Source organism: Schistocerca nitens, chromosome 1 (assembly GCF_023898315.1).
Source record: "Schistocerca nitens isolate TAMUIC-IGC-003100 chromosome 1, iqSchNite1.1, whole genome shotgun sequence".
NCBI classification, from domain to species: Eukaryota; Metazoa; Arthropoda; class Insecta; order Orthoptera; family Acrididae; genus Schistocerca; species Schistocerca nitens.
The window spans coordinates 282,420,650-282,445,454 of record NC_064614.1 but is presented as its reverse complement, the minus strand read 5'-3'; positions in this window follow the sequence as shown (position 1 = coordinate 282,445,454).

Here is a 24,805-nt window from a genome sequence, read left to right as displayed (position 1 = left end):
ATTTTGAGAAATGGAGGGGTCCTACTACTGTATGCTTGTTCTGCTCATCTGACTTGATTTTCTTCTCCAGGCCATAAACTTGGACCGATATTCCGGTATTCTGAGCCTCAAACTTAGGTATGTCCTGGATTCTTACAGGGAACTCTATTCCGTCAAAGTTATACTGTCTCTTAATATCTTTGACTTTGTAACTGCCGGGACGCTCGGGATGATGTTTTTAATTGTAATTTCTCTCGCAAGCCAGGACTGACCATGCAAAATACGCATTATCATAATTATTTTGAACATTAATGCACCCCTGCTTTTTCTCAATATCTGTAGGGAGTTTAATATAACTGGACCCTCCATTCATTGGATCATAGACATGTATATGGATGTCGAGGTGTGGTATACTGCTGAGCGCTTTAGCGGACCCACGTATTTCCATCTCGGAAAATCGGGCCATAATAGCGCTCAAGGTGGATTCTCGGTACCACTCAGCAACCGATGTGCTCCGAGAAATAACGCCATTGTCACCCCATATATAGTGTAGAGTAGTCGTCTCCGCATCACCTTGATGTTTAGAGGGGTGACTCAATTCACAGCATAATACCGCACTTCATTTAATGGCGTTAAATTCCGAATCTTCTAAGAGTTTGAGGAGCTCGGTCTCCAAGACGGGGAGGCACGCCTCCAAAAACCTTACAGGATCGCGATACCTCCCGCCTGGATTCTTAATTCTGGTGAAAGAGATTCGCCCTCAAACGCCCTTACGCCGTTATTCTGATCCAATTCATTATCGATAGGACGGGGGAGAGAACTACCGCTAGCCTTAAGAAAATTACTATTATTACTATTCCTACAACTAGGAGTCCATCCGGTAGATGAAGGGGCTGGTGATGGGGCATCGTGGTCATCATTTGCGGGGAGAGGTATACGTCTCCGAACGCATACCTTGCGTGGGCGGCGGCGGTGAGCTGCTGCTTCCGGAGGAGGAGGAGGAGGAGGGGGTGACAGCCGGCTTGAAGGGCCAGGCTGTGGCGACGGCGGACGGGCTGCGCTGCTGCTGCTGCTGCTGCTGCCTCTACCTGCCGGTGGCGCGGGGGCCCGATGTTGTTGTTCGCGGCCAAGCGGTTGAGTTGCGCCAGGACGCCAGAGCGGTTGCGGCAGCGCTGGGGGAGGACCTTGCGCGTTTTCTGCAGCCGCCTCCCGCGAAGCCCTTATAGGGTCTACGAAAGGCGCTGCGTGTCTTTGCGGTTCGGTGCGCCCGAGTCCCGCCCCGGCAACCACCGCTCTAGGAACACGGCCTACGCCGTGTGATATACCTGTAAGATAAATAAGAAAAAAATAATAATTTAATGATTTATATTTAAAAGAGCGATTAATAATAACAATAAGAGTAAATAATGGTAGTTATTTGAAGGAATGTTAATGTTCAAAATTATTCACCTTCTCCGCTCTGACTCCATGGTTTGAGCAACTCATTGCCAAAATCAAGTAGATCCTCAAACCAGTCAGGCAGGTTGATCTCCTCCTTCTCCTCCTCCTCTAAAGACTGAGTGTCCTGCGTGGCGGGCGCCGTTTGAACGCCACCGCCGTCTCCTTGAACGCTTTTGTTGTAGAACTGAATGCTGAATTAGGAGCATCTACAAAGAAAAGACAAGATTATGAAGACTAAATGTATACAATCAGAAAACGGGTATATATTAGGTGAAATTATTTAAGTTTAAGAAGTATGTTTGTATTAAAAATTTACATACATTCGAGCTGCGCTTGAGCCCTCTCCATCTCGAGCTGCTTGTCTAGATCAGACAAGATTTGATGGAAGAAATCAAGAAAGATGGAGAAGACTGAATATAATATCGCGTATGGAAAGGAAAGTGTGCATTCACTTAAATGATAGAGAAATAAGCAGACCAGCAAATATAGAAAAAAAAGAAAGAAATGAAATATTTACAAAGAGCACTGCACAACAAATATAACAGACACACAACACGTGGAAGCTCTATCATTATAGCGGACACTATAAATGAATTATAACACATACCTTACGACTTATCTTAGAAAAAAGGTTAAGAAAAGGCAAACCTACGTTTCTAGCATTTGTAGACTTAGAGAAAGCTTTTGACAATGTTGACTGGAATACTCTCTTTCAAATTCTAAAGGTGGCAGGGGTAAAATACAGGGAGCGAAAGGCTATTTACAATTTGTACAGAAACCAGATGGCAGTTATAAGAGTCGAGGGACATGAAAGGGAAGCAGTTGTTGGGAAGGGAGTAAGACAGGGTTGTAGCCTCTCCCCGATGTTATTCAATCTGTATATTGAGCAAGCAGTGAAGGAAACAAAAGAAAAATTCGGAGTAGGTATTAAAATCCATGGAGAAGAAATAAAAACTTTAACGTTCGCCGATGACATTGTAATTCTGTCAGAGACAGCAAAGGACTTGGAAGAGCAGTTGAATGGAATGGATAGCGTCTTGAAAGGAGAATATAACATGAACATCAACAAAAGCAAAACGAGGATAATGGAATGTAGTCGAACTAAGTCGGGTGATGCTGAGGGAATTAGATTAGGAAAAGAGACACTTAAAGTAGTAAAGGAGTTTTGCTATTTGGGGAGCAAAATAACTGATGATGGTCGAAGTAGAGAGGATATAAAATGTAGACTGGCAATGCCAAGGAAATCATTTCTGAAGAAGAGAAATTTGTTAACATCGAGTATAGATTTAAGGGTCAGGAAGTCATTTCTGAAAGTATTTGTATGGAGTGTAGCCATGTATGGAAGTGAAACATGGACGATAAATAGTTTGGACAAGAAGAGAATAGAAGCTTTCGAAATGTGGTGCTACAGAAGAATGCTGAAAATTAGATGGGTAGATCACATAACTAATGAGGAAGTATTGAATAGGATTGGGGAGAAAAGAACTTTGTGGCACAGCTTGACCAGAAGAAGAGATCGGTTGGTAGGACATGTTCTGAGGCATCAAGGCATCACCAATTTAGTATTGGAGGGCAGCGTGGAGGGTAAAAATCGTAGAGGGAGACAAAGAGATGAATACACTAAGCAGATTCAGAAGGATGTAGGTTGCAGTAGGTACTGGGAGATGAAGAAGCTTGCACAGGATAGAGTAGCATGGAGAGCTGCATCAAACCAGTCTCAGGACTGAAGACCACAACAACAACAACAACATACGACACGTGGAAAGTCATTCTTTACAGAGAGATGTCCAAAACGGATGTAAGACGTAACACACAACACGTGGACGAACAATATTTATAGAGAGCAGTACAAAACAAATATAACACGTAAAATAAAAGATTCGGACGCCCAAGTTCGAGGTAAAAAAAGGTGTGGATAAGCAATTTTTATAGAGGGAGAGAGAGAGGTCCAAAAGGGGTAAAAGACGTAAGCCGGAACACACACAGAACAAGTGGAGGAGCGATCTTTATAGAGAGCATTATAAAAGATATGTAGCACTCATACACAGAGTTAAAGGGTGCAGATATCAGAATACTGAAAATGTTCTTAACAGGGAATGGAACTTCGTCCACATGAGCACGTCTGCTGCTGCTGCTGCTGCTGCCACTGGCGGATCGTGAACGCTTCATTTTTGCGCGTTTAATTGCGAAGACGTGACAAGTACTGGACGAACGAAGTATACGAGCAGTGTGAGAGTGAGGTGGGCCGTGCACTGATTTATATAGGTCCTGCCTAGCGTGTGTATGTAGGCGCGGGGATGTGACATAGAGAGATGACGCTATCTCTCTCTCTCTCGCACCGCGCCACGGCAATAGAGACTAGACACGCACCACGTGGTGGATACACAGGGTGCGACCTTGTTATTGTTGAATAACGGTGCTTTGGAATGGTACCGGCAATGGAATGGCACCGGCCTTGTTCCAATACTAATGAACACTCAGTATACCAACACACACAAACAGAAAAAGAGCACTGCTGCAAGAGAGAATTACTTGCACAATATGTCACAGTGAGCTAATCGCGAGTGGCACCCTCGGCGTCACCTTACTTGTTATGTCCGACTTCTTGGACACTGAGTTGTCTAGTGATAATATAGTTAATTAGAATACTCGGAATGTGTAATAATTTTTTAATTACAGCAAAACTTATCTTCGCTCGCCGGACTCCGCTGTATCTATGAAACAGCACACGCGCACTTGCGGTTCAGAAAACATTAAATCATACATGACTACTGAGTACACAGTTCTGGTGGCGTTGGCGTGTTCGATGGGTAACACGGACTGTGACACTACGAATAGGCAGCACAACAGCATTACTCCGACAGTAACTTTCTGGAGGTGGGCTGCATCCGACCTCGAACAGAGTGGCCCTCCTGGTCTCTGACGGCACTACTCCAGGGCAGAAGCGCGCCAGTGGCACTTCGGAATTGCAGCAGGCACGCCTTCTTCCTAGCATGACACTGACGACTCGTGATACCGCTTTGTTGTGCAATATCTCTGCGATACTTCTTGCACCGCTCTCGACAGTTAACGACACCGAAGTTTCTGTCACGATAGATCCGTACCCAAAGACTGGAAAGTTTCACAGGTCACACCAACATTCAAGAAAGGTAGTAGGAGTAATCCGCTAAATTACAGGCTCATACCATTAATGTCGACATGCAGCGGGATTTCGGAACGTACATTGTGTTCGAACAATATGAATTACCTCGAAGAAAACGGTCTATTGACACACAGTCAACATGGATTTAGAAAACATCTTTCTTTTGAAACACAACTAGCTCTTTATTCAGATAAAGTGTTGAGTACTGTCGACAAGGGAATTCAGATCTATTCCGTATTTATGGATTTCGGGAAGGCTTTTAAGGCTTTTGACGCTGTAGCTCACAAGCGGCTCGTAGTGAAATTGCGTGCTTATGAAACATCGTCTCTGTTATGTGACTGGATTTGCGATTTCCTGTCAGAGATGTTACAGATTGTAGTAATTGACGGAAAGTCATCGAGTAAAACAGAAGCGATTTCTGGCGTTCCCCAAGGTAGTGTTATAGGCACTTTCTTGTTCCTTATCTACATAAAACAATCTGAGCAGCCGTCTTCGGTTGTTTGTAGATGACGCTGTCGTTTATCGACTAATAAAGTCATCAGAAGATCAAAACTAACTGCCAAACGATTTCGAAGAGATATCTGTATTGTGCGAAAAGTGGCAGTTGACTCTAAATAGGAAAAAGTGTGAGGTCATCCGCACTAGTGCTAAAAGTAACTCGTTAAACTTGGGTTACACGATAAATCAGTCTAATCTAAAAGCCGTAAAGGACACTTAGAAAATGTAACAGAACTACTAAGGAGACTGCCTACACTACAATTGTCCGTCCTCTTTTAGAATACTGCTACATGGTTTGTGATCCTTACCAGATAGGACTGACGGAGTACATCGGAAAAGTTAAAAGAAAGGCAGTACGTTTTGTATTATCGCGAAATATGGGAGAGAGTGTCACAAAAATGATACATGTTTTGGTCTGGACATCATTAAAAGAAAGGCGTTTTTCGTTGCGACGGAAACTTCTCACGAAATTCCAATCACCAAATTTCTCCTCTGAATGGGAAAATATTTTGTTGACACTGGCCTACATAGTAAGGAACGATCACCACGATAAAATAAGGTAAATCAGAGCTCGTACGGAAATATATAGGTGTTCATTCTTTCCGCGCGCTATACGAGATTGGAACAATAGATAATTGTGAAGGTAGCTCTATGAACTCTCTGCCAGACACGTAAATGTGATTTGCAGAGTATCCATGTAGACGTAGATGTAGATGGCAAGCGACCTTCCTCAGAGCGTTGTGCTAACTCCTAAACGCTAAAAGTTTGGGTCTTTTATACTGGTGGAAGATGTTGTTATCGAACTCTAATAGGCTACTGAGGATGGGTGTTAGATGGCCGTCGTTGGTGTTTGCACTATATCTTTCCATTGGTAGAAATACACCTTCCTTGATCGGTGTTTGCCTAATTGTTTGCTATTGGTGGAAATAGGCGAATGGGAGACAGCCGGCGTTTATGACATAACACCGTTTGCTTGCTGCTTAATGCTAGCTGAAGCATGCTAGAAATCTGTGTATTTGCGGCTGCTGTGGTCTGCAAGTGTATGTGCATGTGTATGTGTTGCTTCGCATCACCTGCCGTTCCGTAGCGCTGCAGGCCTGTACCCGTCCTCTCTGTTCATAATGGCGGTTCGCTTCACTATTTCTAACGCCTCTCTAATCTTCTTCCTGAAGGTAAGAGGCTGTTTTGCCAGTAGGGGGCTTCTCGAAATGGTTTCTGTTTGTCTCACTCATCATGGTCTTCTGCCACCGCTGACTTGGTGTTTTGTCTTTAGACAGATATGCCTTTTATGTTCTGATATACGTTGCTAATGGGTCGTCCTGTCTCGCCTACCAACACTAGTCCACACTTGCACCTGGTTTACAAAATCTGGTATGAGTGTCTACACCAAGATCCCATATCAGGCTTAAAACTGAATCTACATTTTCATAGCACAGCACGTTCTTTCTCGCATTCTGTTTTAACAGAAAATATGTACAAATTGTTTAAAAAAATACATTGAGTAAATGTTGTAGTAGCACCACCGTTTTAGAGGGGAAAGGGTTAGCTTTGGTGCAATATTTCTGAGTGTACAACTTAGAGCCAGGCAAGGGCCTGTTGACAGTGAGTTATGCTACCAGCGGTTGCGAAGAAGAATGGAGGCCACAGGACCGTAGACCCGCAGAAAAGAGTAAAACACACTGGTTTGCATGGCGCAAGTTACAGGCATAAGTGGCCCACTGGTCTACCTAGGTGTTATGAGTACATGACTCGGAGCAGCGAGTTAGCAAAACAGAGGCGCACAGCCACATATAAATAGACACCGGTTCACTAACAAGCCATTCAAGTGTGACAGCTCTCCCGGATGGCGGGGCATATCACACCACTGGCTACGCGAATCAGCAGATGGGGCGCCAGCTTTCCAGTCCACGGCAGGTCACTTGTTCCAGCCCCTGAGGCCAGCATGGGGTCCGAGGCCAGCCAGCGGCGGGCCACACCATGGCTCACTACTGTGGACAGTCTGGTTGGCTCCCAACACACGCCGGAGTCATCCCAAGGCGAGGGCCGCAGATTCGGACGCTGGATCATGGGCGCTTGTTGTCGCTGCTATGCGGGCAAGGAAGCACGCTGCGGGTGCCTTGCAGTTTCTCGCGAGTGACCCTGAGACAACAGGGGTAAAGACTGCTGGGTCAACTGCAGACGCCTCCTGACGTCACCACATTTCAGCAGCCGTACAAGGCCAACACACAGCAGTGTGCTGCACAGGTCGCTGAGGCAGCCATTCCACACCAAGCCGTTTCGCAGACAGTGAAGTGGTGTCCTCAGCATTGCGGGACCTGGTGACACAGACTGAGAGGAATAGGGGCACTGTAGCTCGAAATAATGAATCACTTCGGAAACTCAGACGAGTTTTAATACAGTGCATACTGACAGTTTCCATCCTCATCCAACATGCCCTCTACAATACTGAACACAAATAATAATTAATGTACAGTAAAGGAAAACTTCCAGAATATATTTCTTTAAGAAGTTTATTTAAGGAATTAACACTGCAAGGACACCAGGCTGATGTGAGCGCCAGATAATCCATTGAAAAGATGTAGTACTGGTACATTAATAACCGGTGTAGCCAACTGTGTTGCACAGGTGTCAGATGTTACTGTGTGGGATGGAGTTCCATGCCTGTAGTAATTGGTCAGTCAATATGGGGATGGTTAATGCTGGTTCTGGACGACACTGGATTGGTTGTCTGTTGATGACCCAGGTGTGGTCGACTGGACACAGACCTGCTGATCGAGCAGGCCAAGGCACACTCTGTGAATTGTGTTCGGTTACAACACCGATATTTGGGATAGCGTGATCTTGCTTCAGAACACCCCTGAAATGCTGACGTGAATGGCAGCACATCAGGTCGAATCGTCAGACTGACGTGGAAATATGCAGGGGTGCGAGATAACCATGACATTGCTCCTACTGACATACAAAATCGCATCCCGGATCTATAAAACCAGGTGAAGGTCCAGCGTGTCTAGCACGCAGACAGGTTTGCTGCAAGCCCTTAACTGGCCTGGCCTACTTCTAACCAGCACATGGCCATCACTGGCTATGAGGCGAAGCCACATTCCATCAGAAAACGCCACAGAGCTCGACGCAGACCTCCAGTGAACTCTAGCAGAACACTACTGAAGCCACCAATGGGGGTGTTTTGGGGTCAGTAGAATGCATGCGCCGCGCGGGATTAGCCGAGCGGTCTTGGGCGCTGCCGTCATGGACTGTCGGCTGGTTCCGGCAGAGGTTCGAGTCCTCCCTCGGGCGTGGGTGTGTGTGTTTGTCCTTAGGATAATTAAGGTAAAGTAGTGTGTAAGCTTAGGGACTGATGACCTTAGCAGTTATGTCCCATAAGATTTCACACACATTTGAACAGAATGCATGCTTCAGGTCGTTTGGCTCAGGGATGTCCTTGAAGTAACCAATTTGTAACAGAACATATTGCTTAGGCACTGGTACGAATTTTACAAAACATTGTGCTTTCTGTGGTAATGTTATTTACATTGCCCTAAATATGGTTTTCAGTAGTAACGTCGTCAAATTATGTATGACGTGTGATACAACAACGATAATTTTTCTGCCGTTGATGACGGTTTAAGACCGAAACAGTAGCAGAATAAATAACATTATCACAGACAGCAGAGTGTTATGCGATTTGTAACAGTTCGTTGCGTCACTGTGGTGCCATCTGCTGCTCGAATTGCTGTTGCAGATGCAGTACAATGCACCGAAGACATAAGAGGTGTGTTCAAAAAGTAACATGACTCTATAGTTTCATGAAAAAAATATATATTAATAAATAAAAAAAATATTAATATTCATGTTGTCCCCTTCAAAGTAGTACCCCTCGGATACAACACACTTGTGCCAACGCTTCTCCCAATCCTCGAAGAACTTATCATAAGCACAGTTTGGTACAGCCTTGAGTACTTTCCGTGATGCAGCTTTTATTTCTTCACTCGTTGAAAATATTCGTCTTTTCATAGGTCTCTTCAGTTTTGGGAACATGAAAAAGTCGCAGGGGGGCAAATCCGGTGAATATGGTAGCTAAGGCATGATTTTCGTGGGGTTTTTGACCAAAAAATCACCCACATGCAACGATGAATAAGCAGGTGCATTGTCGTGATGCAAAATTCATGAATTGTTTTTCCACATTTGCAGACTTTTTTTTTGTATTGCTTGTCCCGAACGGCGTGTAACGTCACGGTAATACTCAATGACCGCGCTAATCCACGGTAACTGAAAAAAAAAACAGTGCGCAAAAGTTTGACATGTGATCGAACTTGGAGTGCTTTGTTTGGTCTTGGCTCTCCAAGATGCTTACATTGGGACAACTGGGCTTTGGTTTCGACGTCATAACCGTAAATCCATGTTTCGTCAGCACGTATCCCCCTTTAGAGCAAATCAGGATCATCACTGACATCATTCAAGAGCTCCTGAGCGACGCTCATGCGACGATTCTTCTGATCAAAATTGATAAGATGTGGAACAAACTTTGCTGCCACACGTCTCACGCAAAAAACGCCCGAAAAAACTGCATGGCACGGGCCGACCGCTATGCCAAAATCCTCAGCAACTTCTCTTACGGTAATTCGATGATGTTACAACACACTTTTCTTCATAGCTTCCACGTTATCATCGGTTATTGATGTTCTGGGGCGTCCAGAGCAAGGTTCGTCGTGGCACCTAGTCGGCCATCTTGGAAGAGCTTGTACCACTTGAAACATTTTTTTTTTTTTTTACTTAGAGCAGACTCACCGTATACGACTGAAAACATTTCAAGTGTTTTGGAGCACTTGGTTCCATTTTTCACACAAACGTTTATGCAAATTCTTCACTCCATTTTTTTATAATAATCTAAAATCGCCAAGCACACTAAAACACGTCTAGCCGTTCTATCTCTCAAAAACAAACGAATTATGTTGTACACTTGAAACTGTGAACATATGTTCGGGACATGTGTACCATCATAAAAAATTCGATAATCGAATGTACGTTGTCCGCGCAATTTGAAAGGCCCCTTACGTTTTGAACAGCCCTCATACAATGAACATGATGGTCTTCTCTCTCGTTAGTGGCATGTGGCTGTCCGCAATCTGGTCTTCTTGCGACTGTATATTCCCATGACCACCGTTGCCAACAGTCATGTACAGTGAGTACACTACTGCCAAATCCTGCTGCAGTATTGCAGAAGGAATCTCCAGTTTCTCGTTTCCCTTTTGCACGATCTCGTTCAAACTCAGTGAGGTGTTGATAATGGTATCTTTGCCGCCTTAAAGTCGTTCTTGATTTAAATCAACTCACCATGTCCAATCCCAAAAGTAAATAACGCTCATGACCGTTACAGCACGTATTTAAAGTAAACTAGATTTGCATTCTCATAGTGCCGCTACTTGGCGCACTCTTCGCTGACTGGCGCGAAATATGAAGAGACATCACTCTTCAGACGTAGAAACACGTGTATCAAGTTTCGTTTATGTCGCAAATACCTTCTTGGTCATGCAATTTTCTACTCGAGTATCGTGCAGCAATTCGAAGTAAAACGGTCCAGAACTTATCAAGATTTTTACTAACAACGTTTCCCCTCTTCGTATTACATATCTATTGTTCACATTAAAAAATGTAGCCTGTGTCGATTCGAAAGCCGTTTACAGTATCATGTTAAGGCAGGACATAAGACGATCAAGAACGTTTCAAGATATTACTAACAGTGTTTCCCCTTTACGTATTAAATATAGATTTACATACCGTAGACTGGCAATGGCAAGGAAAGCGTTTCTGAAGAAGAGAAATTTTTTAACGTCGAGTATAGATTTGTCAGGCATTCGTTTCTGAAATTGTTTGTATGGAGTGTATGGAAGTGAAACATGGACGATAAATAGTTTGGACAAGAAAAGAATAGAAGCTTCCGAAATGTGGTGCTACAGAAGAGTGCTGAAGATTAGATGGGTAGATCACATAACTAATGAGGTGGTATTGAATAGAATTGGGGAGAAGAGGATTTTGTGGCAGAACTTGACAAGAAGAAGGGACCGGTTGGTAGGACATGTTCTGAGGCATCAAGGGATCACAAATTTAGCATTGGAAGGCAGCGTGGAGGGTAAAAATCGTAGAGGGAGACCAAGAGTTGAATACACTAAGCAGAAGTAAGAACTGGGAGATGAAGAAACTAGCACAGGATAGAGTAGCATGGAGTTCTGCATCAAACCAGTCTCAGGACTGTCGACAGCAACAACAACAACCATGGAGAGTAAAAAATACGTATACTACGTCTGTCCGAATGGGTATTAGAGTATTATGTAAAATTGGAAGTAAATCGGTCGTTAATTCTTTCAGCGCTTTGCTAAAAACATATTTAAAAAATGTGTGAGCTATGTCTATCTGAACGTTATTATTGTGAAAATTTGAAGTAAATCGGCCAAGTAATTTCCGAGATTTTTGGTAGCAACGTTAATCAAAGACTTGTTTTTGTATAATAATTATAGAAAGATATATATTTATATGTTGTATATATTTTAAGATATATAGCTTGCGTCAATCCGAGTATTATTAGAACATCATGTAAGAGTTTGAAAAATATCAGCGACAAACTGTGAGATTTCTGGTAACAACACTAAACTACGACATGTATTCATGTAAGCATAGATTTTATCTACATATTTATGTACCGTTTATATTTTTAAAAGATGTGGCCTATGTCTGTCCCAAAATTTAACGGAGTTTCGTCTGGGAATTTGAGGTAAATTCGTCAAAAATTTTTCGGGCCCTTTTTTAACAACATTGAACTACAACTTGTCGTCATATAGTGGTATAGATTTATGTACCACATGTCTTAAAGAGAAACATAACCTCTGTACAATTGAAAGTATATTACAGTACATGTAGACAAAGAGAGAGAGCAATCTGTGCCGGTTAATAAAATCAAAATTATGCCTTACTCACTTGTCTAACCTTTCCTCCCCACTTTCTAATCCACTACATACGGAAACATTTCTATACGTCTTTCTTGCACTGTAGTGCCAGATTTGCACCCTGTGGCAAAAATTTGAACTAGTTTTCTTCCAGCCTAAATCGCTTTTGCATTTACGCAATAACAGAACTACCAAATTTCGCTGCAATATGGTAATTACAGTCAACACTAGGCCTCTGTGAGTAGCTGCACTTTAACTACAACCACCCAGTAGTTTTTCCTAGCCCTTAGCTGCATGGAAACGTCTTTATCCAAACAGCTAATCTCCTTTTAACTGCGGTGAGCGCTCAAAGCCAAGTGACAACAAGTTATACGGACACCTTCCGCTGCTTTAGTTTCCTAGCACGCTCAAAGCCAACGCAGGTTTTCGCTCTCTTCAAACCTTTCACCGCCTAAACTTTTTCTAAATAAGACTATAAATTTACCAGCGCTTAGACTTCAAGCTGTAAGAAATCTCGTCTTCCTTTAAGCAATTTTAGGTGTGTATGTTTTTTACACATTAGGTTAAAATGGCTGCTGTAAAATTATTTTTAGATATTACGTATATCTTAGTGCTGCATTACTCCTACAACACAGAGCGGGGTAGTGCAGTGATTAGCACACTGGAATCGCATTCGGGAGGACAACAGTTCAAAACCATGTCCGGCCATCCTGATTTAGGTTTCCCATGATTTCCCTAGATCGCTTAAAGCAAATGCCGAGATGGTTTCTTCGAACGGGCACGGCCAATATACCTCCTCGATGCTTCCCCAATCCGGGCTTGTGCTCTAATGACCTCGTCCTCGACGGCAACTCAAACACTAAACCCCTCCTCCTCCTCCTCTTTTCCTTCCACTCCTCCTAGACTCCTACGACCTCTTGCAGTTTCAGTACAGCCAATTAGCCATTTACACATGTAGTCATCGACTTAACTATTTCACATCTTGGCAGATGCTTACGTTCATCCTAGAACTCAAGTTCTTTTCTGAGCTTATCGTTCCACAAACAAAATGAAAGTATCTCCAATTCCCCAGACCTGACAAAAGTTTTTAGGGTTTAAGGAAAATCTGTATGCCTAGCCCTTTCCCAATTATTCCCGATACCTCGAAATAGCCGGCATACTCGCTGGCGTAGGAAATTATATACACTACTGGCCATTAAAATTGCTACACCAAGAAGAAATGCAGATGATAAACGGGTATTCATTGGACAAAGATATTATACTAGAACTGAAATGTGATTACATTTTCACGCAATTTGGGTGCATAGATCCTGAGAAATCAGAACCCAGAACAACCACCTCTGGCCGTAATAACTGCCTTGATACGCCTGGGAATTGAGTCAAACAGAGCTTGGATGGCGTGTACAGGTACAGCTGCCCATGCAGGTTGAACACGATACCACAGTTCATCAAGAGTAGTGACTGGCGTATTGTGACGAGCCAGTTGCTCGGCCATCATTGACCAGACGTTTTCCATTGGTGAGAGATCTGGAGAATGTGCTGGCCAGGGTAGCAGTCGAACATTTTCTATATTCAGAAAGGCCCGTACAGGACCTAAAACATGCGGTCGTGCATTATTCTGCTGAAATGTAGGATTTCGCAAGGATCGAATGTAGGGTAGAGCCACGGGTCGTAACACATCTGAAAGGTAACGTCCGCTTTTCAAAGTGCCGTCAATGCGAACAAGAGGTGACCGAGATGTGTAACCAATGGCACCCCATACCATCACGCCGGGTGATATGCCAGTATGGCGATGACGAATACACGCTTCCAATGTGCGTTCACCGCGATGTCGCCAAACACGTATGCGACCATCGTGATGCTGTAAACAGAACCTAGATTCATCCGAAAAAATGACGTTTTGCCATTCGTGCACCCAGGTTCGTCGTTGAGTACACCATCGCAGGCGCTCCTATGTGTGATGTAGCGTCAAAGGTAACCGCAGCCATAGTCTCCGAGCTGATAGCCCATGCTGCTGCAAACGTCGTCGAACTGTTCGTGCAGATGGTTGTTGTCTTGCAAATGTCTCCATCTGTTGACTCAGGGATCGAGACGTGGCTGCACGATCCGTTACAGCCATGCGGATAAGATGCCTGTCATCTCGACTGCTATGATACGAGGCCGTTGGGATCCAGCACGGCGTTCCGTATGAGCCTCCTGAACCCACTGATTCCATATTATGCTAACAGCCATTGGATCTCGACCAACGCGAGCAGCAATGTCGCGATACGATAAACCGCAATCGCGATAGGCTACAATCAGACCTTTATCAAAGTCGGAAACGTGATGGTACGCATTTCTCCTCCTTACACGGGGCATCGCAACAACGTTTCGCCAGGCAACGCCGGTCAACTGCTGTTTGTGTATGAGAAATCGGTTTGAAACTTTCTTCATGTCAGCACGTTGTAGGTGTCGCCACCGGCGCCAACCTTGTGTGAATGATCTGAAAAGTTAATCATTTGCATATCACAGTATCTTCTTCCTGTCGGTTAAATTTCGCGTCTGTAGCACGTCATCTTCGTGGTGTAGATATTTTAATGGGCAGTAGTGTAGTAAAAATTCACGACGACCACAGTCTTATCGTATTCTTACACAGCTTTTGAGTCATTTTCAGAACTAATATTTAATTTGCTGGAGTTGTAACGACAGAAGTACTCTATGAAATCAAGAAAAAGCGGTCTGCTTTGCTTGCTTATATACGTAGCACATTGCGATCCCCATTGCAGCACCAGTAACGCCACCAGTAGTAATTTAAAAGAGGGCCGCAGATTACGTTTGTGAGACCAAGAACGAATTTATTATTCTCCTGTCGACGTAGTTATGTCTTTGATTAAAAAAACTGAATTGCTCTGTTTTGGTTTTACTGTCGGCGTTCTATCTCGTCTACCTCAGGCTTTCAGAAAGAGCGAACAAAATGAGTTTCTTGCGAAGAGCTCCATAAAAATTCGTTCAAATTGTAGAAGTGGGGGGGGGGGGGGGGGAAACCTGGAAAACGGTCCAGGTTGCAGCTCGGAAAAGCCGCAGTACTGCCACATTCATGGCGAAGTACAAATCCAGCCGGCGGCGTATAGAGGCCGCGTTGCGGAGCACACGCACTGAAAGCGAACAGGAGCGAGAGGGAATTACGGACTAAACTGCCTAAGCTTACAGTGGGCGTTTGCCTACCGTCTCTGACGTTGACCTACTGGCTGTGCGGATGCTACCATTGCAGACACCTGCATTGCTTTCAGCACCACGCAAATACTATAAATTCTGCACGGTGATGTGAGATCGCCGACACGATTAGATGCGACCTTCTATTGGAGTAGCAGTAATTTCAGCAACCTTTGCCGTTGTAAATTTTAAGTTTCCTACGGAGGACACAATCGACAACGTCTGATTCTTAACTCCATATAATTCGGAACTCCTCCCTACTGTCTATTGTACAAGTAGTCTAGTCACTAGAATGAGATTTTCACTCTGCAGCGGAGTGTGCGCTGATATGAAACTTCCTGGCAGATTAAAACTGTGTGCCCGACCGAGACTCGAACTCGGGACCTTTGCCTTTCGCGGGCAAGTGCTCTACCAACTGAGCTACCGAAGCACGACTCACGCCCGGTACTCACAGCTTTACTTCTGCCAGTACCTCGTCTCCTACCTTCCAAACTTTACAGAAGCTCTCCTGCGAGCCTTGCAGAACTAGCACTCCTGAAAGAAAGGATATTGCGGAGACATGGCTTAGCCAAAGCCTGGGGGATGTTTTCAGAATGAGATTTTCACTCTGCAGCGGAGTGTGCGCTGATATGAAACTTCCTGGCAGATTAAAACTGTGTGCCCGACCGAGACTCGAACTCGGGACCTTTGCCTTTCGCGGGCAAGTGCTCTACCAACTGAGCTACCGAAGTACGACTCACGCCCGGTACTCACAGCTTTACTTCTGCCAGTACCTCGTCTCCTACCTTCCAAACTTTAGGTAGGAGACGAGGTACTGGCAGAAGTAAAGCTGTGAGTACCGGGCGTGAGTCGTGCTTCGGTAGCTCAGTTGGTAGAGCACTTGCCCGCGAAAGGCAAAGGTCCCGAGTTCGAGTCTCGGTCGGGCACACAGTTTTAATCTGCCAGGAAGTTTCATTCTAGTCACTATTGGAGGCAATGACTTTTATTTTAAATTAAAACTTATTTTTTCTCATATTGTTGAAACAAAGTCAATGTTTTTACGATGTTACCGGTAACATATTATGTTAGCGTTCCTAAAGCCAGAGTGCAGTTCAGAGATATTGCCGGGGCTCCATGAAGATGGTACTGTTGCATGTAGGGAAATCGCAGAGCCATGAACTTCTAAAGGAGGGCAGGAAAATATGCAAGGAAGCAAAACTTGGTGCTTCTATAGTTCTCACGACCTCAGGCGTCTCGCCTCGGTCTCAGTACGCAATGAAAACAATTTCGGCGTTAGGAAGAGCATATGCAAGCAGATTATCTCGGTTTCAGAATTATAAATTTTATCAGTAACTGTGAGCAACAAATAGAATTCGGTCAGTGACTCATTAAAATGCGACATTGATATACTAAGCATACTTCTATTAGACTGTTCTGTCATTGTTTGCCTACAACTTTTGAACTAACAGCCAGTGGTAGCAGGACTTACATGATAACGTGGCTTCCTTATCAACAACTCGGCGTTTTCCACATATATCACCGCCAGAGTTGAAAGGAAAGATGTTCTTCATTTCTTGCGTCCGAAGTCTGGTTGGATGCTACTCTCCTGGGTAGCCTATTCTGTGCAAGCTTCTTCATAACTACTGCAAGCGACCTCCATTGGTACCTGCTTGCCATAGGCAATCCTTTGTCTCTCTCTCTAAAATGTTCAGCAGCCTTCTGTCTCTCACTCGAACACATTCCACCATAACCACATACGCTGGACCTGGATGCCTTAAAATATGTCCCATCAATAGCTCTTTCTTTTGAGCATGCTGGGCCACAAATATTTCTCCCCTATTCGATTCAGCACCTCCTGATTAGTAATCCAATCTCCCTGCCTAATCTACAGTATTTTTCTGTAGGAGCACATTTAGTGAGAGAGGAAAATTCCACAGAGGAATAAACCACTAGGTTTGAAGTTTGACAAATACGCACTGAGACACCTAACTACTGTTTTATCATACTTTTCCTCTCACAATGAGAATAAGGGACCTCGTGAAAACACATATGCTTACATTGAGTTTAAACTCACAAAATCGTTTGGGTATCATACTGTCTTCGGTGTTACCGTAATAGAGAACCCAATGAGCTGCGCAGCTATTCTGTGTCAACGCCCAGATCGAGGTGTTATTGGCGTTGATAGGCTTGAAGTCTTCATTGATGCAGATCACATTTTGTTCGTCCTCTACTTGTAACGCAGCGGCTTTGTCAAGCACATAATAACGCACGCAGCGAGGTCACAGCATCTGTCCAGACTACATCTACATCAGCTAATGGTGTGTGGTGGAAGGTACTTTTGTGCCATCAACTGAGTCCTCACACCCTGTTACACACACGAAGAATGATTGTCAGTAAGCGAATCTATTGGCTCTAATATCTCAAATTTACACTCCATGGTTATTACACGAGACATATATGGGGGGAAATAATATGTTGTCCGACTCTTCCCGTAAAGTGCCCTCTCGAAATTTCAATAGCAAATCTCTGTTTGATGCATAACGCCAATCTTGTAACTTCAGCCAATGGAGTTTGTTGACCATATCCGTAACACTCTCGCGCCTCTCTTCGTAGGATCTTATCTATCTCTTATATCAGTCCCGCCTGGTAGGGATCCCTGATACATGAAAAACACTCAAGAATCTGTGGAACAAGCGACTTATAAGCCTCTTCCTTCGTGGATGAGTTATATTTCCTTAAGGTTCTTCCTATGTATCTGAGCCAGGAGCCTGCTTTTCTCACTATTTTGTGTGGTCATTCAACTTAAGGTCGCTCTGGATAGTTATCCTTGGTCCTGTTTCCAGTGGCTTGTCATCGGCAGTGTAGCTGTACAGTAGTAGATTTCCTTCCCTACCTATGCGCAAAATACTACTTTTATTTACGTTCAGAGTCAACTGCCAGAGCCTGCACCATTCATCAAATCTCTGGAGGTCATTCTGCAAATCGTTACTATCTTTTGGCGTTGCTACATTGTTACAAACAACCGCATCATCTGCGCACAGCCTAGGGCCCGCCACAAAGGAAGAGAGAGTAATGAAATTAGTCCTTTAATTCTAAACACAGGTTCGAGCCCTTATAAAATTCCGAATAAACTGACATAGAAGACATCAAACTGAGACAGGTAGGACAATTAATTAACAAATCGTCAGTTTAATTAAGCAGTTGATACTACCAAACTAATCTTCCCAGGTTCGTAAACACAACGGTTTTTTATGTTTGTACAGGATCATTGGTTGGATGCACTACCAGACAATACTGACTTTTATTGGTCTGTAGCTTCCGTGCTGTCCCTTTAATCATTTCCTTACAGGATAATGCTAACGTTCCCGTTTATTTATCCCAGAAACCGCTCAAGCTGGCGAAAAAAAAATGGTTCAAATGGCTCTGAGCACTATGGGACTTAACATCTGTGGTCATCAGTCCCCTAGAACTTAGAACTACTTAAACCTAACTAACCTAAGGACATCACACACATCCATGCCGGAGGCAGGATTCGAACCTGAGACCGCAGCGGTCACGCGTTGCCAGACTGAATCGCCTAGAACTGCACGGCCACACCGGCCGGCAAGATGGCGAAATCTTGGTTCCCTGGCCATTATATCGAATCTTCGTTGAAACCATGGGGTGGCGGAGACATGCAATGTCTCCCGCGTTCTGAGAATCCGCGCCAGTTTGGGCCACCCAACTTCAAGGCTAGAACCCAGCCGCTCCAGTCGGCCAGAACAGCAGGAAAGGCTACACCTCCATATCCCGTTAGTTTGACTACAAGGATCTTTTCGTATACTGTGGAGGTGCGCTATAGTTCGTTGATCGAGTCTTTCAATAGTCTGGAAAGAAGCTCTCCACGTCATTCCGCTGCAGTTATTAAAGGTGTCGACGTTGCGAGGTTAATCATGCAGCAGTTTCCGCCATTTTATGACACAAGTGTTGTCTTCCATTACTTTGGGAGCAGCCCTGTGTTAACCATTATCAAAATGCTCTTGATGTTTGCAGTTACGAAACACGCTGCAGCTGTGATAGCTGCGTCTGTGCTGTCGCTATATTTACACCGCGAGACGCCGGCGCTGCAAATCGACATGTAGCGTGGTGGGCTCTGTTGTCCGACACCTGTATTGTGATCTCATTCTTGACCCACGGCTAGCTTCTTTTTTATGCTGATTCACATTAATTCATTCGCGCTCTCTCTAGAGACTGGTGTTTATACTGAATACATTGTTTGAGAGAACTTTATTATTTTGACTTGTCCTACAGCAAGTACATTGGTCGTCTAGCGACTGCTTTATTGTGAGTGATACGCTAGGAATCTTATGACAGAGCTACCTCTCATTTATGTGTCCGTTTATGAAAGAAACTACTGCCAGACATTACTGACTTCCACTATCTTGTAGCTTCCGTACTGTCCCTTTAAGCATTTCCTTACTAGGCAACGAAACACCTGTTGAAAGAAGAGAATTTCGACACCCGGGGCTGAAGATCAGCAAGAGAGAGAGGAGCTAAGGAAGAATGATGGTACAATTCATTCAGACCCTTAAGAGAAGAGATAACGGAGAACCCATCCATAGGTACCTCTATTCTGCCATACGTTACATACTCTCCCATAGCTTTTCGTATACCTCAGTGTTTAATTACATTTGCAATAAAATAAAATAAAATAAAATAATTTTAGGTCTCTATACCTCCGCATAAATTTACATTAGAGATGGGGATCAGCTGATTCATACGTTACTTCAAAAAGCTTATAAAGAAGAGCAGGAACATTGGTGCCTAACCTTTCCGTTTCATAGGCCAGTACCGTCTTTCAAATCTCAGTGTTCAACCATAAACGTCGTACGGGAAGAAATTCCATCCCCCATGCCCCTCGACACAGACCCTTCTCTAGACGGCTCGCTTTCGAGCGTAGTGGGAACTGTTTACGAACACAGAAAGTTATGCTTATAAACCACCAAGAGCTGTTGATAAGACAAACTAATTATTCACTTCCAGTTTCGATCGAAACGTCATTATGAGGCAACATGAAGCTATTACAGCTAACTATATGCTACAACTATTCTTTTGTCACCAATGACGGAAAAGTCGCTTAAAAACTCTTGCGTCACTCATAATTTTTCTAAAAATACTGCTTCACAGTAAGAATACCTCCATGTAGGTTGCTATTATAATGTTATGTTACTTGATGATGTACATATCACTTGAAACTAGTAGAAAAGAAATTTCACCAGAAACTCTACGTCGGACATAAATATTTACATTCCACGGAGCATCTCTTGCATAAAACACATTGCATATCATCGTTCTTGCGCACACCTCCCGTATTACCGCCAAGTAGTGCATTATACTTCCCCGCACATGGATATGTAAATGATGCTTGTGTTGTCGTGGTCTTAGCGAAAAGACTTGTTTGGTGCAGGCGCTCATGCTACCCTATCCTGTGCAAGACTGTTCACTCCTGAATAACTATTGCAACCTACATCAACTTTAATATGCTTACTGTGAGCCTGATAATTGCGCTTGAGCCAGCGCCAACAAATACTGTTGAATAGACGGACTGGACATCGTGTAAATTAAAACATAATTCACCAATAAAAGGAACAACACCTTTATTTCACACTCAGAATTTAAAAAAAGGATTGACGGTAATAACGTAGGACTTTAAAAAAGTTAAAAATTTTCCGTTTTTACTTTATTGTCGAAGAAAAAAGAGAATGGACTTAAGGTACAGCTTCAGATTGCATGAGCAGTCTTTTAACTGTCCAAGTGAACAGGAGACGACCTCTAATATGTAACAACTCGAAATAACATAAAACAATTCCTGGGCTCACGGTAACGCCGCAGTAAAACAAATTAATAATATTAAGCAATGAAAATAATACTCCACAGGGGAAAACGGCCTGTAAGATTCAACAAATAAAAGGTCCACATAAATAGTCTCCAGATTACAAGAGTTTTACAATTAGAAAACGGCTTCAATCCTTCTTTGCTCGTGACAACAGGGTAGACTAAATATACTAATTTTCAGAATACTTCCGGCCCAAGATGCCTGAAATGATGCAAGACCCTTTTAATACATTTGGTGTCTGAGCATAAACATCAAAGTGCTGGTTAAAACTGGCTGGTAACACTTTACACCGCCCATGATATCAAAACAAAATCCATTGCTAAGATAGGTCAAAACACAGCAACAGTAAACCATTATTAATCCTCTAAAAACAAATGCATGCTCAGGCGCACCTGTAGTTCAGATAGAACACTATTAGTTCAACAGTCCTGAGACTGGTTTGATGCAGCTCTCCATGCTACTCTATCCTGTGCAAGCTTCTTCATCTCCCAGTACCTACTGCAACCTACATCCTTCTGAATCTGCTTAGTGTATTCATCTCTTGGTCTCCCTCTACGATTTTTACCCTCCACGCTGCCCTCCAATGCTAAATTTGTGATCCCTTGATGCCTCAAAACATGTCCTACCAACCGATCCCTTCTTCTAGTCAAGTTGTGCCACAAACTTCTCCTCTCCCCAATCCTATTCAATACCTCCTCATTAGTTACGTGATCTACCCACCTTATCTTCAGCATTCTTCTGTAGCACCACATTTCGAAAGCTTCTATTCTCTTCTTGTCCAAACTGGTTATCGTCCATGTTTCACTTCCATACATGGCTACACTCCATACAAATACTTTCAGAAACGACTTCCTGACCCTTAAATCTATACTCGATGTTAACAAATTTCTCTTCTTCAGAAACGATTTCCTTGCCATTGCCAGTCTACATTTTATATCCTCTCTACTTCGACCATCATCAGTTATTTTACTCCCAAAATAGCAAAACTCCTTTACTACTTTAAGTGTCTCATTTCCTAATCTAATCCCCTCAGCATCACCCGACTGAATTTGACTACATTCCATTATCCTCGTTTTGCTTTTGTTGATGTTCATCTTATATCCTCCTTTCAAGACACTGTCCATTCCGTTCAACTGCTCTTCCAAGTCCTTTGCTGTCTCTGACAGAATTACAATGTCATCGGCGAACCTCAAAGTTTTTACTTCTTCTCCATGAATTTTAATACCTACTCCGAATTTTCCTTTTGTTTCCTTTACTGCTTGCTCAATATACAGATTGAATAACATCGGGGAGAGGCTACAACCCTGTCTCACTCCTTTCCCAACCACTGCTTCCCTTTCATGCCCCTCGACTCTTATAACTGCCATCTGGTTTCCGTACAAATTCTAAATAGCATTTCGCTCCCTGTATTTTACCCCTGCCACCTTCAGAATTTGAAAGAGAGTATTCCAGTCAACGTTGTCAAAAGCTTTCTGTAAGTCTACAAATGCTAGAAACGTAGGTTTGCCTTTTCTTAATCTTTCTTCTAAGATAAGTCGTAAGGTTAGTACTGCCTCACGTGTTCCAACATTGCTACGGAATCCAAACTGATCTTCCCCGAGGTCCGCTTCTACTAGTTCTTCCATTCGTCTGTAAAGAATTCGCGTTAGTATTTTGCAGCTGTGACTTATTAAACTCATAGTTCGGTAATTTTCACATCTGTCAACACCTGCTTTCTTTGGGATTGGAATTATTATATTCTTCTTGAAGTCTGTGGGTATTTCGCCTGTCTCATACATCTTGCTCACCAGATGGTAGAGTTTTGTCATGACTGGCTCTCCCAAGCCCATCAGTAGTTCTAATGGAATGTTGTCTACTCCCGGGGCCTTGTTTCGACTCAGGTCTTTCAGTGCTCTGTCAAACTCTTCACGCAGTATCTTATCTCCCATTTCATCTTCATCCTCTTCCATTTCCATAATATTGTCCTCAAGTACATCGCCCTTGTATAAACCCTCTATATACTCCTTCCACCTTTCTGCCTTCCCTTCTTTGCTTAGAACTGGTTTGCCATCTGAGCTCTTGATATTCATACAAGTGGTTCTCTTCTCTCCAAAGGTCTCTTTAATTTTCCTGTAGGCAGTATCTATCTATCTACATTTGTCCTCTAGCCATCCCTGCTTAGCCATTTTGCACTTCCTGTCGATCTCATTTTTGAGACGTTTGTATTCCTTTTTGCCTGCTTCATTTACTGCATTTTTATATTTTCTCCTTTCATCAATTAAATTCAATATTTCTTCTGTTACCAAAGGATTTCTATTAGCCCTCGTCTTTTTACCTACTAGATCCTCTGCTGCCTTCACTACTTCATCCCTCAGAGCTACCCATTCTTCTTCTACTGTATTTCTTTCCCCATTCCTGTCAATTGTTCCCTTATGCTCTCCCTGAAACTCTCTAAAACCTCTGGTTCTTTCAGTTTATCCAGGTCCCATCTCCTTAAATTCCCACCTTTTTGCAGTTTCTTCAGTTTCAATCTGCAGTTCATAACAAATATATTGTGGTCAGAATCCACATCTGCCCCTGGAAATGTCTTACAATTTAAAACCTGGTTCCTAAATCTCTGTCTTACCATTATATAATCTCTCTGATACCTTTTAGTATCTCCAGGATTCTTCCAGGTATACAATCTTCTTTCATGGTTCTTGAACCAAGTGTTAGCTATGATTAAGTTGTGCTCTGTGCAAAATTTACAAGGCCACTTCCTCTTTCATTTCTTCCCCCCAATCCATATTCACCTACTATGTTTCCTTCTCTCCCTTTTCCTACTGACGAATTCCAGTCACCCATGACTATTAAATTTTCGTCTCCCTTCACTACCTGAATAATTTCTTTTATCTCGTCATACATTTCATCAATTTCTTCATCATCTGCAGAGCTAGTTGGCATATAAACTTGTACTACTGTAGCAGGATGGGCTTTGTCTCTATCTTGGCCACAATAATGCATTCACTATGGTGTTTGTAGTAGCTAACCCGCACTCCTATTTTTTTATTCATTATTAAACCTAGTCCTGCATTACCCCTATTTGATTTTGTATTTATAACCCTGTAATCACCTGACCAAAAGTCTTGTTCCTCCTGCCACCGAACTTCACTAATTCCCACTATATCTAACTTTAACCTATCGATTTCCCTTTTTAAATTTTCTAACCTACCTGCCCGATTAAGTGATCTGACATTCCACGCTCCGATCCGTAGAACGCCAGTTTTCTTTCTCCTGGTAACGACGTCCTCTTGAGTAGTCCCCGCCCGGAGATCCGAATGGGGGACTATTTTACCTCCGGAATATTTTACCCAAGAGGACGCCATCATCATTTAATCATACAGTAGAGCTGCATGTCCTCGGGAAAAATTACGGCTGTAGTTTCCCCTTGCTTTCAGCCGTCCGCAGTACCAGCACAGCAAGGTCGTTTTGATTAACGTTACAAGGCCAGATCAATCAATCATCCAGACTGTTGCCCCTGCAACTACTGAAAACGCTGCTGCCCCTCTTCAGGAACCACATGTTTGTCTGGCCTCTCAACAGATACCCCTCCGTTGTGGTTGCACCTACGGTACGGCCATCTGTATCGCTGAGGCACCAAGCCTCGCCACCAACGGCTAGGTCCATGGTTCATGGGGGGGCACTATTAGTTAATATATAATAGGAGGAGACTACAGTTTTTTGGACATATATTCAGAATGGATAACAACAGACTAACCAAGCGGATATTCACATTACTCAATA